Source organism: Lynx canadensis, chromosome B3 (assembly GCF_007474595.2).
Source record: "Lynx canadensis isolate LIC74 chromosome B3, mLynCan4.pri.v2, whole genome shotgun sequence".
Taxonomy (NCBI): domain Eukaryota; kingdom Metazoa; phylum Chordata; class Mammalia; order Carnivora; family Felidae; genus Lynx; species Lynx canadensis.
The window spans coordinates 8,276,352-8,293,805 of NC_044308.2; the positions used below are offsets into that span (position 1 = coordinate 8,276,352).

The following is a 17,454-nucleotide window of genomic DNA, read 5'->3' on the forward strand; positions in this document are numbered from 1 at the left end:
TTACTCTGATGTCTCTGTTTCATTTGACAATTTAGGAGAGAAATTTGTGACCACAGAGGAGACATGGAAGTTGCTTTATAAATATTGCCAGAGGTTTAGACTTCAGGGGGAACCTGCCTTAGTTGGATTTTCTGGGTCATTCCCCCTCACAATTTTTGCAGCTTCTTTGCAGTATAAAACTGACTTTGATATTCATACGCCCAGCAACTAATGCAGTTTTCTGGAATGCTCCCCCAGGTGGGAAAACTCCCCCTTCAAATGGCCCATTAAATATAGTTTAAAAGCACGATAGCACAGAAAAAAAGGAATCAGCCTGCAGCTCTATAACTCCTGGCCACCCCCTATAAACAGGTTGTTAAATTCTTGTACCAACCAATTCCTCAAAGCGTGTTGGCTAAAATGCCATTTCTGGTTTAAGACTAAGATCTTACTGAGTCGAGCACCTCTAGGAAGGTAAAAGATTCAAGATGTGAAGTAAAGACAGTTAACATAGTAAAGGTTTCTTAACTTTAAAAGAAAGTTTTTAACGTTTATTTATTATTGAGAGATGGAGAGACACAGAGTGTGAGCAGGGGAGGGGTAGAGAGAGGGGGAGACAAAGAATCTGAAGCAGGCTCCAGGTGCCTAGCTGTCAGCACAGAGCCCAACGCGGGGCTCGAACTCACAAACTGTGAGATCATGACCCGAGCCAAAGTTGGTTGCCTAACCAACTAAGCCACCCCGGTGCCCCAAAGGTTTCTTACTTTTAAGAAACCCCTTCCAGGTCTTTGGTCCCAACAATTTTTCAAGCAGTATTTGAGGATCTGTTCATTAGGGGAGACAAAGGGGAAAGAAAAGTGAGAAATTACTCTTAGCTGTTGTTTTTTTTTTTTTCTTTTAATGTTTATTTTTGAGAGAGAGAGACAGAGTGTGAACAGGGGAGGAGCAGAGAAACAGGGAGACACAGAATCAGAATCAGGCCCCAGGCTGTCAGCACAGAGCCCAAACTCACAAACCACAAGATCATGACCTGAGCCAAAGTTAGACGCTCAACCAACTGAACCACCCAGGTGCCCCTACTCTTAGCTGTTAAAAACAGGCTCTTAAGGGATCCAAGCAAAAATGCCTTAGTGGCGATCTCTGACCGCACGGGATGGGAGAGGGGGAAAGAAAGATGTGTGTGGGACGGAGGTGGGAGATCCTTTATTGCAAGATTGTTTCAAGTTCTTCAAGAGGGTGCCTCCATGTTGGTTATGATTATTGGCTCCCTTGCCTGTGAGTTTGCAAATAATCATGAATACACAATTACTCTCAATTGCCTCATATGTTAACATAGTAAGATGACTTTGTAATTTGAGGAAATTTGTGGAAAAGCGTGTGCTTCACAATTGTGGATACTCTTATTGTCCTATTCAGAAGTGAGGCACACTTGTATTTATGTTCGCACCTTGAACATCGCCCTGCAATTTCTACATTGTCACAATGGATTTTCTTAAAGAAAGGCCTATGCTTTATGGTTTACATTTTAATTGCTCAGCTAGATATGTCTTAGTATTTTAAAAGTTCAAGGACAAATGGCCAAAATTTACAGAAATTGTAATTGTAATGGCAGATTAGATGAAAGTAACACCGAACAATTCAAGGAGGATTTGACTACTTGGTGTTTCATGCCAATAAACAGGAAAAAGTTTTTTCTGAAGTAGTGCCTGTGTCAATTCCAGAATGTTCTACACAGTTTTCGTGTGAATGTGAAACCAAGAACTCATTAGATTATTTCTGTCAGCCTTCTGCTTTAATTCTCTACTTCTTGTGGGTCCCCCTTACTGAGTCCATTGGTCTACACAAGTTCATATTTGTCTCTAAGAAAAAAATAGGTTGAAGACTGGAAGCATGAAGAGACATGGTGTCCCTTATCGTTATTGTGATTTTAGGTAACCAGCAAGCAGTGACCCCAAACTAACCACTAGCCCTTCCCGGCTGCCTGGGCCTGAGCTTGACCCTTCAGTATTCTGCTGTGATCATGGGAGTTTCAGGGACTACATGACTCTGCTCCTCCAGCTGGGATCCATTCTGGGATCAGTCTGGTTTCTGAGTTACCCCTGTTTCTTTAAGGAGTACTTCTTGTATTATCTTGCTGTAGGGACTGGACTTGGTCCTTAAATCCTCAGTCTAGAAAATCAGGCTCTGCAGCTCATAGCCACTTCCCAGAAGCTTGTCTCAATTCCTCATTGCTAAGTTTGTCCTGTCGTCTACATTTAGGACTGAATAAATACATATAAAAATTGTTGTGAATATTGCATAATGTATAGAATCGTCGCATCACTATGCTACGCACCTGAAACTAATATGACATTATATATCAACTCTACTTAAATAAGCAACGTTTAAAAAAAAATTATGTGTTGGGACACCTGGGTGGGATTCTTTCTCTCTTCTTCTCTCTCTGCCCCACACCATGCTCGATATGCCTCTCTCTCTTTCTTTCCCCAAAGAAACAAATAAAGTTAAAGAAAACTATATGTTAAAAGTGGCGTATCAAGAAAAAAATTGTTGTCTAAGTCGTATTGAGATACATACACTGAAGGACTCCATAAAAATCTGCTTTTTGTTCCTTTTGCTGCTTCTCTTCTTGCTAGGACCTGCACGTCCACTTTACACATGCCTCAGAATGCAAAAAGTCCTCATTGTAAGGACCAAGGAGGTAATGATTTCTCTAGAATACATAACGACTGAGAAAGGCCCAGGTGAGAACGACAGGACCGAACCACCATATGCATATCCCAGTCCACCAGCGCTAGACGCCTCGGCACCAAGAACTGCTGGCTCCAAGGAATAAGAATTGGGCCCTCGTTTTTGTTCTAACTTGTTCTTGGATGCCTCAGAGGACAGGTGCACCAGACTGCAATCCTCAGTAGAAACATCCAGGTCCCAAACAAAGACAAGACTCAATCCTCTCCTTTCTGAGTATTCCAACCACACTGTCTCTACCTGCATTCTTTCTATACTTTCAATAAACTCTGCTTTCACCTCCTACTGGCTCACGTTTGATTTCTCTTCTCCATGCAGCCAAGGACCCTCTTGTCTGGTCCTATGGGACCCCCTCTCAGCCTGTGGTATCAGTATTTGATGGAACAACCAGAAATTTATTTGAAAAACATATGGAAAAAAGTTAGTTCATAATGTGTAGCAACTGAAACATAAAATCTTTATTAAGATGTGAGACACACACACACACACACACACACCCTATAAATAACAAGAAAATAACAAAAGAAGATATAACTGTCAATGTATTAAAATGTGTGTCACTATATAACAAATCAGTAAATTAAAATCAAAAGGGATCAACCAGCTGAGAAAATATAAAATGCTTCAAATGAAGTAGAAGATCGTTAAAATATATGTTTTAATATTTATACATTTCTGAGAAAAAAAAAAAAAAAACCTCAGGTAAGGAGAGCAACAGAAGGGGGCGCCAACTTCGGCTCAGGTAATGATCTTACTGCTTGTGAGTTTGAGCCCCACATCAGGCTCTGTGCTGACAGCTCAGAGTCTGGAGCCTGCTTCAGATTCTGTGTCTCCCTCTCTCTCTCTGCCCCTCTCCCACTCACGTTCTGTCTCTCAATCTCTCAAAAATAAATAAACTTAAAAAAAAAAAAGAAAAGCAAAAGATACGTACAGAAATATGAAAAAATATGATCTTTATAAATAATATGTGTCATATATATAGAAAATTCAAGATATAATGCATGAACAAAATAAGATTTTATAAATATGCATATATGAGTATAAATACATATTTGCATGTATTTGTGTCTATGTGTAAATTCAACCTTCTTTGTAATCAAGAGATACAAATTAAAATAAAGTACAAAATTTTGTCTATCACCTTGAAAGAGTTTGATAAGGAGAATAGAAATAATATTCTTGAGATCAGTGTGACTAGATATTCTTACATCTTGCTAGTGTGAGAAAGCTTTGGAATCATTTTCCTTTTAAAAACAATTTGGCAATATGTATCAAAATATTAGACTAAATAATTCCATGTTCAGAAATTTATCCTAAGAGCAGGGCATGAGAAAATTAGCAAAACAACTGATTATTCCACAACTGTTTACTATAAAATATTTAAAATAACCTAAATGCCAACAATAAGCTATTAGTTAAATAAATTGAGATATTTGACAAAAAGCCACAAGACTACTTAACTATTAAAAATGATTTTGGTGAGGGGCGCCTGGGTGCCTCAGTCGGTTAAGCATCCGACTTTGGCTCAGGTCATAATCTCACAGTCCGTGACTTTGAGCCCCGAGTCTGGCTTTGTGCGGACAGCTCAGAGCCTGGAGCCTGCTTTGGATTCTGTGTCTCCGTCTTTCTCTGCCCTTCCCCTGCTGGTGCTCTGTCTCTCTGTCTCTCTTTCAAAAATAAATAAACATTAAAAAATTTTATTTTGGTGAATAACAAGTTATGACCTTGGAAAATTTTCATGGTATCAATAAGTTATAAAACAGGCTTATGGGGGTGCCTGAGTCGCTCAGTTGGTAATGCCTCTGACTTCCGCTCACGTCATGATCTCACAGTTCATGAGTTCGAGCCCCACTTCGGACTCTGTGCTGATAGCTTGGGGCCTAGAGCCTGTTTCACATCCTGTGTCTCCCTCTCTCTCTGCCCCTCCCCTGCTCACGCTCTGTCTATTAAAAATAAATAAACATCTAACATTTTTTTTTAAAAAAACAGGCTTATGAACAATGAGTGCCCAATAATCCAATTAAATACATATATATCTGCATATATATATATGAATTCATATACATATATATGAATGAACATCTGCATTCAGATGATTGGAAGGATTGTAATAACATACTTTATTAATATATTAATAAGTGATAAATAAATAATAAATTAATAAATTATAATAAATAATTAATCTTACATGATATAAATATCTTTGTCCTACTTATAATTTTATGTTTTCATATTTTTCTACACTAAATTCACATAACTACTATAATGATAAAATATATTTTACAATTGTAAAGGGTGTGTTTCCTTTGCTCATTTACTAAGCTATTCCTTAACACATGCAGCAATTATTAGTGAACAGCTGCAGACCTTTTATTGGTACTGAAGGTACCAGGTAACACTGCCTCTGCCATGGGGCTTATAGGCTGTTGGATCGCCAGCCAAATAATGATGCAGAAATGTCCATGATTTTGAACACATCAGACATATAGGAAAAGAACTGATGTGTTCTTGAGAACTTATAACAGGGATCTGATTTGGTATGGAGTCTCAGAGGATGGTTCTCTGAGGTAGTGACTGGGTACCTACCAGAGAGGATGGGTTAGGATGGGTAGAGAGGATGGGTTAACTAAACAAAAAGGTAAAGAAAGGCGGTCTCAGCCAGAGGGGCATCACTTCCCATACTCCTTTTTCGTGTGTGGAGAGCATGGTGCATCAGAGAAACCACAAAAATGGTGCCGTTGAAGATGCAGAACAATGGTAATATTTAGAGATGGGGTTCAAGTTGTACTGATGAGGTTTTTGGGGTGATGGTGGGGTCTGGATCCAACAGCCAAGAAAGAATTCTTGAGATATCTTGGGTGCAAAAAAAAAAAAAAGTGATTTTATTAAAGCATGGGGACAGGACCCATGGACAGAAAGAGCTGCACTGGGGTTGTGAGGAAGGACTGGTTATATATATATATATATATATATATATATATATATATATACACACACACACACACACACATATACATACATACATATATACATACATATATACATACATTTGGGAGGTGGGGAAGTCAAGAGGTGTAGAAAATGAATTTAAAATTTTGTATGTCTTGCCTATTGTTCGATGTGAGCACCGTTAAATTTTTCTAGACTTAGTTTGCTATACCCTAAAATTATGAAAATACTTACTCAACCAGCATTTTCTCGCTTCTGTAATCTTGATTGCTTAATACATTCCTCCCCTTCCCCCTTCCCCCTTCCCCTTTTTTCTCCCTCCACAAGTAACGGACAAAGCCTTCCCGCCAAAGGACAGACAAAGGACGCCCAATCAGAGAACAACAAATGTCCTTACTTTAAAATCAACTAATCAGGCCCCCCATAATCTGAAACCTCCCCTATGCTATTTGTCTCTGTCTATAAAAACGCTGTACCAACCCTGATCGGGGCCTCTTAACGTCACTGGCAACGAGTGCGCGGAGGTCCAGGTTCGAACCTGCAATAAACGACCCTTGCCGCTTGGCTTTGACTTACGACTCTGGTGGTCTCTTGTGGGGGGTTTCACGACCTCGGGCGTTACAGAGGAAGTTTCCCAAGAGATTTTCCTCTACTAAAGAAGACTCACAGGATACTGGAGGCCTAGTGTTGTCAAGCTAAGGTTGTTTTTCCCTCTAGCAAAGCATTAACATTAAGATAGTAGGGATTTCCTGGAGAAACTTTTACACAGCTGGCCTCAAGTAGTTGTCAATGGGCTGCAGGTTATAAGGAAATGTAATTCCATCTGCCATTTCCTTCTGCCTTTGTTTCCCACATCAATACCCCAAGATACACTGTGTTTGTACCTTAAAAACAATGGGAAGCCATTTGGGACTTTTATCCCACTGCTCTGGTCAGAAGCTCCTTGGGAGGGTGGTCCTGTTTCTAGAGCCTCAGAGCTAATAAGAAATGCTGCCCAATGAACTCTACGAACCACTTCTCAAGACCTTATTCCCCTGCTAAAACTCCCCAACACCATGAAAAATGGCATTTTTTTCTCCATAAAAAAAAATGTTCTGTTTCATATCTCTGCTTAAGTAATACAAAAAATTACCCAGAATTAGGATTTCTCTGTTTTCTACTCATAAAATTGTTACTACTAACCAACATGGTGTAATGGAGTAATTTCTACCCATACCCCCAGCCAACTTGCTTATGGTTCTGTTTTCCGTCTGGCACAGAGTTGAAATTAAAAAAAAAAAAAAAAGAATATGTATAATTATCTCTTGTTCACATATTTTCTATTCTGATCATTTTATATTTATTATTATTATTATTATTATTATTATTATTTTGCAGAAAAGTGATTTATCCATATTTATGGCACATTGCAGATGTTTTCAAAGCATTAAGAACCCTGGAAAGCAGGTGAATTTTATAATTCTACTTTTCAGTGAAGAAGCAGATTCAGGAGCACCTGGGTGGCTCAGTGGTTGAGCATCCAACTCTTGATTTCAGCTCAGGTCATGACCTCATGATTGGCGAGTTTAAGCCCCTTGTCAGGCTCTGCGCTGACCATGCAGAGCCTACTTGGGATTTTCTCTCTCTCTTTCTCTCTCTCTCTCTCTCTCCTTCTCTCTCTCTCCTTCTCTCTCTCTCTGTGTCTGCCTGTCCCCCACTTACTCGCTCTCTCAAAATAAATAAACATTAAAAAGAGGAAATAAACAGATTCAGAGTTGGAAAGTGAACTGCTAAAGGATGAACCCAGTGAAGTCGAGTCTTTCTTGACATTGGAGGGAACACTCTTTTCACCAAGATACACCCCTTCTCATTCTACACAAAGACACTCTCTCCTTCTCCCTGAAGAAGTGCTTTGTTTAAGACAAGGTACTAGATTCTGGGGCTATGTCTGTAGAATTCACTGTGCACACCATAGTTAGCAAAGCATTATGCTCTTTTGGGTGACTGATAAATGCCTTTGGATGATTGATGCCCAATCTGTGATCTTTCCTGATGGTACCAGGACAACCTGACATGGGGAATCTTGGGAGGAACCAGTTCCCTAAAGAGTAGGTAGGCTTTCTGACACTGAGTGACTTAGAAATGGCATGAAGTCAGATGAAATTGCTACTGTAGCTAAAATGGCCTTTTAAGTAATTATATGTAAAATAGATTTCGCACCATCAAGAAGCTTCAGCTATTAATGGTAGAGTAACTAACAATAGTTAGATTAAGTCACAAAAGTAAGTTTAGGTATCATGGGCATAAAATCATTATGGACCTAATGCTGCTCTCATGCCACTGTGTTTTCCATGTGGCAACTTAATGCCATTGGAGTTACAAAGAAGGAATAATGACAATAGCTAATACATACTGAGTGCTAACTAATGGGACTGCTGAGCACATCCCTTTATCATTTCATTTGATCTTACTAAAGCTTACAGCATCGTTAATACGCTCTTATTACTATCTCACAAGCACCAAAAGTGAGCCATAGAAAGATTTTGAAGTTCACTAAAGGTCACGTAGCCAGACAGTTGCAAAATCTAATATGTCTGATACAAATTTTTTGCCCTTAGCCATTCAGGTATACATACTGCTTATTTCTAGATTATAATGAAAGGAACAGAGTTGGCTGGTCCCGAAAATCGGTTTTGGATGGAGTTTATTGAGACACTGGATCTATCATTGTCAGGAAAAAAAGTTTTTAAAAAAGCAAAGAATTGGGGAAATTACATGTAGGGCTATGCAAAACTAAGTTTTAAGGGAATGCAAAGAATAAGAATTGCAATATATTCATATAGAATACATGTGAGAAATCTAGCTTTTGTGAAACAGAATATTCACATTAGGATGATCAGTGCATTCTTTCCCCATAGGGAAAGGGGAGGCAGATAAATATACCAAATGTGTGATGAGCACAAATGAGTTTTATAATTCAAACATTTAATGGCACGCAGCCAAAAGTCTGATGTGTCCACAGAGTGATGGTAGCCTTGGCAATTATATCCATATGGTATAATAGAGTGGACTTAGAGTCCACTGAGGACTAAACCCAGGTGAAGTCTGAATCTCGGTATGGAGCTACACCGAAAGATGTCACCACCTCATAGAAGCTGCCAGAACTTTACCTCTTTGTCACAGGTTGGGCCAACTCAGCCTGTTTCAAGGATGCCAATTCTTATAACTATGAAACTTCTTTCTCCTTCTCTCGTCAGATAAGTAATTTATGACAGAGTTGGTAAGTAGGGTTTAGAGAGTGATAATTATCTACCAACTGTGGCTTTATTACATACGGTGTTAAGAAAGATTCTAAGGTAGTATCCAGGGTGAATGGAAAACTATCATGATCAGTTAGTTCAGTTGGCCAAGTAATTACCCAAGTAATTTAAATTAGGCAGTAAAAGGAAAGATCATACATTTTACTTTCCTAGTAAAGGTGCTGGGATACGAGAAATTTCTCTTTTTTTCTTTCTCATGGAGTCAGTCAATATCTTCTGCTTTTGACCATTCAGTTAAAAAGCACAGCCCTCATCCACACGCCTGGGTCAGTGGAATAGTGTGAGTCAGGATTTAGCGTTTATGTCAACTTTCACGAACATGACTTCTCCCATTATAAGGCTTTCACTTGGTTGCAGGTGATCTTGTAAACAAGTTGCATAAAAAAAAATCTTTTCATTATTAATGCTGACACCTTGTATGGAAGAGCAGTTCTCCTCATGTTGGTATTCATAGGCTCCCAATGGTGGGTCCCATTAGAAGAACTAGGTCCATACCAGATGAGGTCCGATATACCAAGGGAATCAGGATGGATTTTCTTAGATGAAGAGCCTTCCCTCATTTCTTTCAAGACCTCTTCAGCCAAACTCAAATGGCTCTATATTTCCAGCAGAAGGCTCAATTGCTGGGCTCCAAAGAAACAGCAATTTTAATTTGATCTTTGGTGTCTTATAGGAGGGGAGTAGTCAGGGGGCTTCCAGTGTTCAAAGAGATGAAGAATGGGAGGCTGTTACAAAGCACAGACAGCAAAAAGAGGAGGCTGAGAGGCAAGAGACAGTATGTTTGTTCTTTAAAGAAAGAAAGTTCTATTATGGTTTCTTGGGCTGGCTTCACAGACAACAGGACCCTCTCATTTCTTCCTTTTCCCCCTTCTCCTCCTCCTTTCTCTCTTGTCTTTTTCCTCGTCCTTTCTATTCCTTTCATCTTCCTTGTTTTCCCCTTCCTTCTATCCTATCACTGGTGTTGTTCTATGGAGATAGAATGCCGACATTTTTTATACCAAAGTTTAATCTTTGTTCCTCGCTGGACAGACTGTCGATTTCCTTCCTCTTCCAGCAAAATAAACTGCAACACGTACAAGGAAAACTGGGAACACTTGTACTTCTCTATCATGAACTTCAGCTTAGTTCAAGAAGGCAAAAACAATTGGTCTCCTTTCTCCTTTTCTTTGGGTTATATCAGAGTGTCTCTTAGTTTTCCAGAAGTAAATTCTTTCCAACATGTAAGTCATGTCAAGTTCTTAAAATGAATGTGACAAAATAGTTTGCTCTCTATTCCCAAAAGTCTTAAGAAAATTTCTCTTATACACTGTGATAGCCACCTGATATTTATAAACACTTCCCTGTCTTAAGAAATTTCTCCTATACACTGTGATAGACACCTGATATTTATTAACACTTCCCTGTACTTCTGCTCCAGAGGGGGTTATTCACTGTCTGTGATGCCATTCATTTCCAGCGTTCTTAAATATTGTGCTTCATATCCCCCCTGCTACTTTACCTCCATAGAACATTCCTTGTTTCATATCCTTATCACCTCTCAGTGGAGTTATTGACACAGTCTCTTCTCTGTTCCTGACACCAGTTTCTGCATATTTGGGGCCATTCTTTTTGTTTTGTTTTGTTTTTTTAAGATTTTATTTTTAAGTAATCTCTATACCCAACGTGGAGCTTGAACTTACAACCCTGAGTTCAAGAGTTGCATGCCCTACCAACTGAGCCAGTCAGGTGCCCCAGTTTAGGACATTCTTTTATATATATATATATATATATATATATAGAGAGAGAGAGAGAGAGAGAGAGAGAGAGAGAGACAGAGAGACAGAGAGAGAGACAGAGAGACACACACAGAGAGAGACACACAGAGAGAGACAGAGAGAGAGGCAGAGAGAGAGAGACAGAGAGAGACAGAGAGAGAGATAAAGTTTATTTATTCTGAGAGGAGAGTGTGTGAGTAGGGGAGGGACAAAGACAGAGGGGGAGAGGGAATCCCAAGCAGGCTCCCAAATGACAGTGCATAGCCTACCCACCAACCATAAGATCATGATCTGAGCCAAGATCAAGAGTCAGACACTTAACTGACTGAGCCACCCAGGCACCCCTGGGCCATTCTTGATAGACTTACCTCTTATCTTTTTCTAAATCCTAACAAATATGATCATATCATTCTTATCTTTATAAATAAGAATACCTATCTTAATGAGCACAGATATCACCAGTTAGACTTTATAAATTATCCTCTCCTTATATTTTGGTTACCTTCAGTACAGGGAGCAGCCACTAAACCAGAATCTGGGACACACACACAGACACAGACACACACACACACACACACACACACACACACACACACACAGGCATGCCCATGAACACACAGTATATTTCCTGGCTCACATATTTCATTAGCTTAATTGCATGCAAAGCTGGCTTCCCTTCTTAAATTATGCCAATGTTTTACGTTTGAATCACTCATAATTCTTTCTCCAAGATCTCTTATCCTGAGCTTTACATGTATGAACTCTGAGATCAGCTTGATACTAGGTAGTGCTGGAAAGAATCAAGCATCCACTGGGAAGCTACTGTCTTCAAAGAACCATTGTTCAGAAAAACCATTGAACAGTAGTTCAATAAGGAAGGCAGGAAGTCAAAAAAGACTAACACAGAGACTTGGAAGAAAGAGAATCTTACTCCACCCTCTATCTATATACTACACTAATTCTCTACTACCTCTGAGTGATATGAGAAGACACAGATAAATAATGACATGGGGATTTTTCCAGATCCTTAAACACACTCTCATATGTACCTAACATCTGTCATGTACGTTTTTTTTTTTATTTATAGAACTCTTTGTCGTAACCTTGCAATGTGCATGCTTTCAACCTGGTGGATTAATTATAATCCATCTAATAAACAAGATTATGCACCCTCTCATGGGAAATTTTATGTCTTACTGATCTCAGGATAGTGTTAAATCCAGTGAAAATACTTGTGAAATGAATTCATAAACCAGTAAGTGAGTAATGCACAAATGTTAGCACAGATATTTTCAAATAATAAGAATATTTCTAAGCCTTACAGTTGCCCCTTTTGGAAAATGGAATGAGGATTCTGCGTATAATGTGTCAATATAACTACAGCATATGTGTGTGACCAAATGCTTTTCCCTTCTCACAAGAAAATTGTTCTAAGTCCCAGTCAAAGGGCGCCTGGGTGGCTCAGTTGGTTGGGCAACCGTCTTTGGCTCAGGTCATGATCTCACAGTTTGTGAGTTCAAGCCCCGTGTCAGGCTCTGTGCTGACAGCTCAGAGCCTGGAGCCTACTTCAGATTCTGTGTCTCCCCCTCTCTCTACCCCTCCCCTGCTCATGCTCTGCGTCTCTCTGTCTCTCAATAATAAATAAACGTTAAAAAAACAAATCTAAGTCCCAGTCAGATGGGAGTTGTAGCTTTGTTCTGGTTTTGTGTATTCTGCCATTCTCTTGATTTAATCATACATGTTGATCCAGTTATTTGGATCCAGACCCAATGCTGATATGCATTTATTTAAACTGGTCACCTCTTCAAGGTTTAAATTATATATATGTATATATATGTGTGTGTGTGTGTATGTATGTGTGTGTATATATATATATATTAATTTTTTAAATGTTTATTTACTTGAGACAGACAGAGAGACAGAGAGAGACAGAGCATGAGTGGGGGAGGTGCAGAGAAAGGAGACACAGAATACGAAACAGGCTCCAGGCTCCGAGCTGTCAGCACAGAATCCAGTGAGGGGCTCAAACTCACGAACCGTGAGATCATGACCTGAGCCGAAGTTGGACACCCAACCGACTGAGCCATCCAGGCACCCCTAAGGTTTACATTATATTTTAATATAACTTTTACTCTCTTAAAAATTTTTCAATGTTCAAATTTTAAAAGACAAACGCCATTAACCTTAATTATATAATTCTCGTTTGTATTTCCCAGCTTGCTTACAGAGAGGCATGAAATCCATATACTTTAGAAAGTCTGAGAATCTGCTGGGGTGCCTGGGTGGCTCAGTTGGTTAAGCATCCGACTCTTGGCTCCTGCTCAGGTCATGATGTCAAGGTTTTGTGGGTTCTAGGCCCACATCAGGCTCTGTGCTGATGGTGCAGGGCCTGCTTGGGATTCTCTCTCTCCCTCTCTCTCTCTGTCCCTCCCCTGCTCATGCTATCTCTGTGTTTCTCAAAAATAAACTTAAAAATTTTTTTAAAGTTAAAAAAAGTGTGAGTCTCCTAAAATATGCTTCCTCACACTTTCTGTGCAGCAGAGTAACCTGGGGCTTCTTAGAGATGATGCAAGATTCTGGTTCCATAGTTCTGGGGCAGAACCAGAGTTCTGCATTTCTAACAGGTTCTGTGGTGATGCCAATGTTGCTGTTCCAGGAACCACACTTTGAATAGCAAAGACCTAAATAGGTCTTGCCTCAAAACATGTCTTGTAAAACTCTGTGGCTTTTCATGAAAAAAAATAAAAAATCTTAGAATTTGAGTCTTATCTTTAAAGGGATGCCTTCCATAACTTGAAATCTATTTACACTGCATCATTGTATCTCAAAGCTCTGAGAACTGCCAAAAAGGCTTCTTAAGAAAAAAAAAACGTGTAATGGTTAAACAAATTGGGGGAATGTTAAATAAAGTAAGACGAGATTTCTTTAAGGATGTTTGGACTCTTAAATATGTTTAATACCTTTTATGAATCTCTAGGAGAAGTTGAATTATGCCGTTTCCCAAGCTTCACTGGCCATTAAAAAAAATATGGGCGCCTGGGTGGCTCATGGGTTAGGCATCCAACTTCGGCTCAGGTCATGATTTCACGGTTCATGAATTTGAACCCCGAGTCAGGCTCTGTGCTGACAGCTTGGAGCCTGGAGCCTGCTTTGGATTCTGTGTCTCCCTCTCTCTCTCTCTCTTGCCCCTCCCCTGCTCACAATCTGTCTTTCTCTCTCTCTCTCAAAAAAAAATAATCATTTTAAAAATTAAAGAAATAGAGTGTCCCTCATGGAGGATCATTTTGGAATACTGTTCCAGAAAACACACAAATCCAGATTCTGTCTTAGGTCTGACCACCAAAACTCCCTTGCTCCATTTCTACCCCAGTCTGGATTTATCAGCTGTCCATTTTCAGTTTTATTGGAGCTTATATGTGAACAGTTTTGTATTTCTATATGTGTTTATAAACCTGTGTACTACTTGTTCTTCTTTTCAAACACTGCTAAGCTTACTGGTTGGCTGTCTCCAGGATAATTGAATTTGGGAATTGAATTTGCAATTTGTAATAGAAAATAGTAACATCATATGACTGCAAATAAGGACTCTCTTGACACAACACCAGAGGTTTGTTTAGCGTTTTATGGGGGAAAATGAAGCAAACGATGGTTTTTCCTGATTTTCAGGCTTTCTGGCCATTCCGCTATCTGGCTGGCATCAGGTCCTTCTGGTTACAGCCCTTCTGCAGTCTCCTGGAAAGCTGTATTGGGACCACTTTGGTCACCATGGTGATAGCTTTGACTTCACACTGACTGATTTTTCAGGACTCCTATAGTAGAGCTGCAGGGTGGACCCTCTTTGACTTCTTTTTGCTTCTGAGAGAGTAAAAGGGGACTCAAACTCTGGGTGGGTACTCTCCCAGGGGTCATGACAATGACCACCTCTTGTGTGAAACCAAATTCCAACCTGATCTGCACCTGATGGAAATAAAGCACCTCTCATCTGCAAAGAAAGTGGTGAATGTAGTTCATCTCAATCAGATAATTCACACTTGTCACTGATATGGGATTGCCTGGAGTTTATAGGTCTGAGTGTGTGAGTGATAAAAGGAAAGAGAACTTAATGGTAATTAGAGTGACAGCCTTGAGTGCATGTCAGATTTGGAAGAGGTGCCTAAATAAAAACTCAAAGGGGAGACATCCGCTCGAGTCCTATGCCTGTCTCTCCTTCCAGAGAAGGTATTTTGAGTCAGACCTCTTCGTGGAGAGCAAGATAAATCGTATCCTGTACTTTTGTTTTGCTTGTTTTCAATTCAACATAGAAAGGTTAAAGACGTAGGACGCCTACTATTAAATTATTAAAAACAACAACAACAACAACAACAACAACAACAACAACCATATTTTGAAACATTATCCACTCTGTATTTCCCCCAAACTTTAAAAGTTTTTACATATCTTTAGAAATGACATAATTAAAGTAGATCTAATCTTATTTCCCTTGAATAAGACAAATGAATGGGGGCAATAAAGATCCAGTGTACTGTGTAAACATCTAATCAATGATCCACTGGTTAGGCCAAATCTGTGCTGGAAATGGAAAAGTAAGGAGAGAGCCGGATAAGAATAATGTGCATCATTATTTTGGCTTTGGAAGAAAAAGATAAGCCCAGTGAAAGGACATTCAAGCAAATGAGAACAGAGATGAATGTGTTGAGGTGAGAAAAAGAAGTAAAGAGTAAAGAGGGGAGAAGAAGAAAGAGAGGGCTCATTAATAAACGGAAGAAAAATCACTTTGATTCATCAGTTAGCTATCTGTATTATAGAAAAATTTGAATTCATGTTGTCATGCATTAAAATTCATTTGAATAAAAGTGGAAAGCCTGCTGCAAAGTCACAATGCAAAACAGAAGAAGGTTTTAAAGTGTATGTTTTGATCACCTCCCAAGCAGGAAAGAGAACATCCCTGTGTTCAGTTGGCCCTCATGCAGGAACGTGGAGCCTTTGCTAAGAAAACTCGGAAGCACCCTGTATCTTGTGCAGGGACACTTTTACAGGAGAGGGATGCAAAAGAAAGTTTGCCTTGGAAGTCACCTTTGGCCTGTCAACCACTCATCTAAATTGCATTTTTTATATTTATAGATAGATTTAATTTTGTCTCTAGACACTAACAATATCTCTAATCCATGGTACAGGCAACCAAGAATGCCTTATATTTTTATTATGAACACACTTTCCACACATAGAAATAGCTATCTATCTATCTATCATCTGTATATAACATAGTTTTATGTTTGATGATCAAACGTTAACAAATATTAAAATCGTGCCACATTTCCTTCAGAACATTTTCTAATTACAGATTTAGTTAAATCTGTAATTAAAATCCCACATCATCCCTCTGTCTGTCCTCCCCTGCTTCTCAGAAAGATAATTTTTTTCCTCCTGGTGTTCCATCTATTAATATATTTGTAGGCTACTATAAAATATGTACTATTCTATAGTGTTTTATTGTTTTCACATTTTAAATATATGATATCTTACTGTAAGTATCAGTTTACAATTTGCTTTTTTCTCTTGGTATTACTCTTTTTTTTTGGAGGTTTACTCCAAAATTGCTGATAGTTTTAGATCTAGCTAATTCATTTAAACAGATACATAGTATTCCATTAAATAAAAAATAAAGTGTATTTATCTTAATGAGAGATAGTAAAATTGTTCCCAATGCATGTTTTTGCTCATACAAACTGGGGCAAAATAAGTATCTGAAATATCTCCTTGAATATATGTGTGAAGTTGTTCTAGGACTGATTGATACAAATGAAAATGCTAGTAAAAGGTTGGATTCTGCTTTAATTTTGCATTCAGATCTTCACACTTAGTTCTTTAATTAATCAGAGATTTATTTTTTTTGTATGATATAAGACATCTATTTGACTTATCAGTTTCCATAAGTAGCTAATTATCAGAGAATCCTCTGTTGAAGCTTTCCCCTTGAATTTGTAATAGCACTTCTATATATGCCAGATCCCCATGTACATCTGATTCTTGTTTCTTTCCTCTCTGTAATGAGTCTGTCTGTCTACACCAATGCCAATATCGAATGATTTTAATTATTTTAACGCAGTGGTGCTCAATCAGGGCAATTTTCCCAGAAGGGGACATGTGGCAAAGTCTGCAGACACTTTTGATTGTCGCAACTGCAGAAGTAGAAGCCAAGGATGCTACTAAACATCCTGCAATGCACAGAACAGTTCCTCACAAGGAACGATCTGGTCCCAATGCCAGTAGTACTAATGTTAAGAAACTCTGAAGTGACTACATAAGTTGAGACATTTAATCGCTTCTCGGCCTTTTGGCTAAGATCAAGTGTGGTATCTGTTCTTATCAGTTTAATAAGTTGAGAGATTTGTCATCATATTTACTTGAAAATTTAAGTATCACCTACCCCACTGCCTCTTAACCTTTTGTTTTTCCCCCAGAAGTACACTGGATGTGTTTTTTTTAATTCATTTTTATGGATTTTAGAATTAGTTTCTCAAGAAAAACCCTTTTCAGATTTTAATCAGTTTGTGTTTAGCTAATCGATTACTATGACAACAATTGACAGTTTTATTATATTGATTCTTCCTTTTTAGTACAGTGTAGATCTATGCTTTTTTTGGTCTCTTTAAAGGTCCTTTAATTAAAATTTATATTTTTACTCTGAAAGATCATTTATATTTTTGTTAGATATATTACAGGAT

The 17,454-nt window shown here is 38.7% G+C and overlaps 1 pseudogene; it reads left to right on the forward strand.

The window, feature by feature from the left end:
- The first annotated feature begins 17,047 nt into the window (after window positions 1-17,047).
- Window positions 17,048-17,161, forward strand: LOC115517544 (annotated as a pseudogene).
- The last annotated feature ends 293 nt before the right edge of the window (window positions 17,162-17,454 follow it).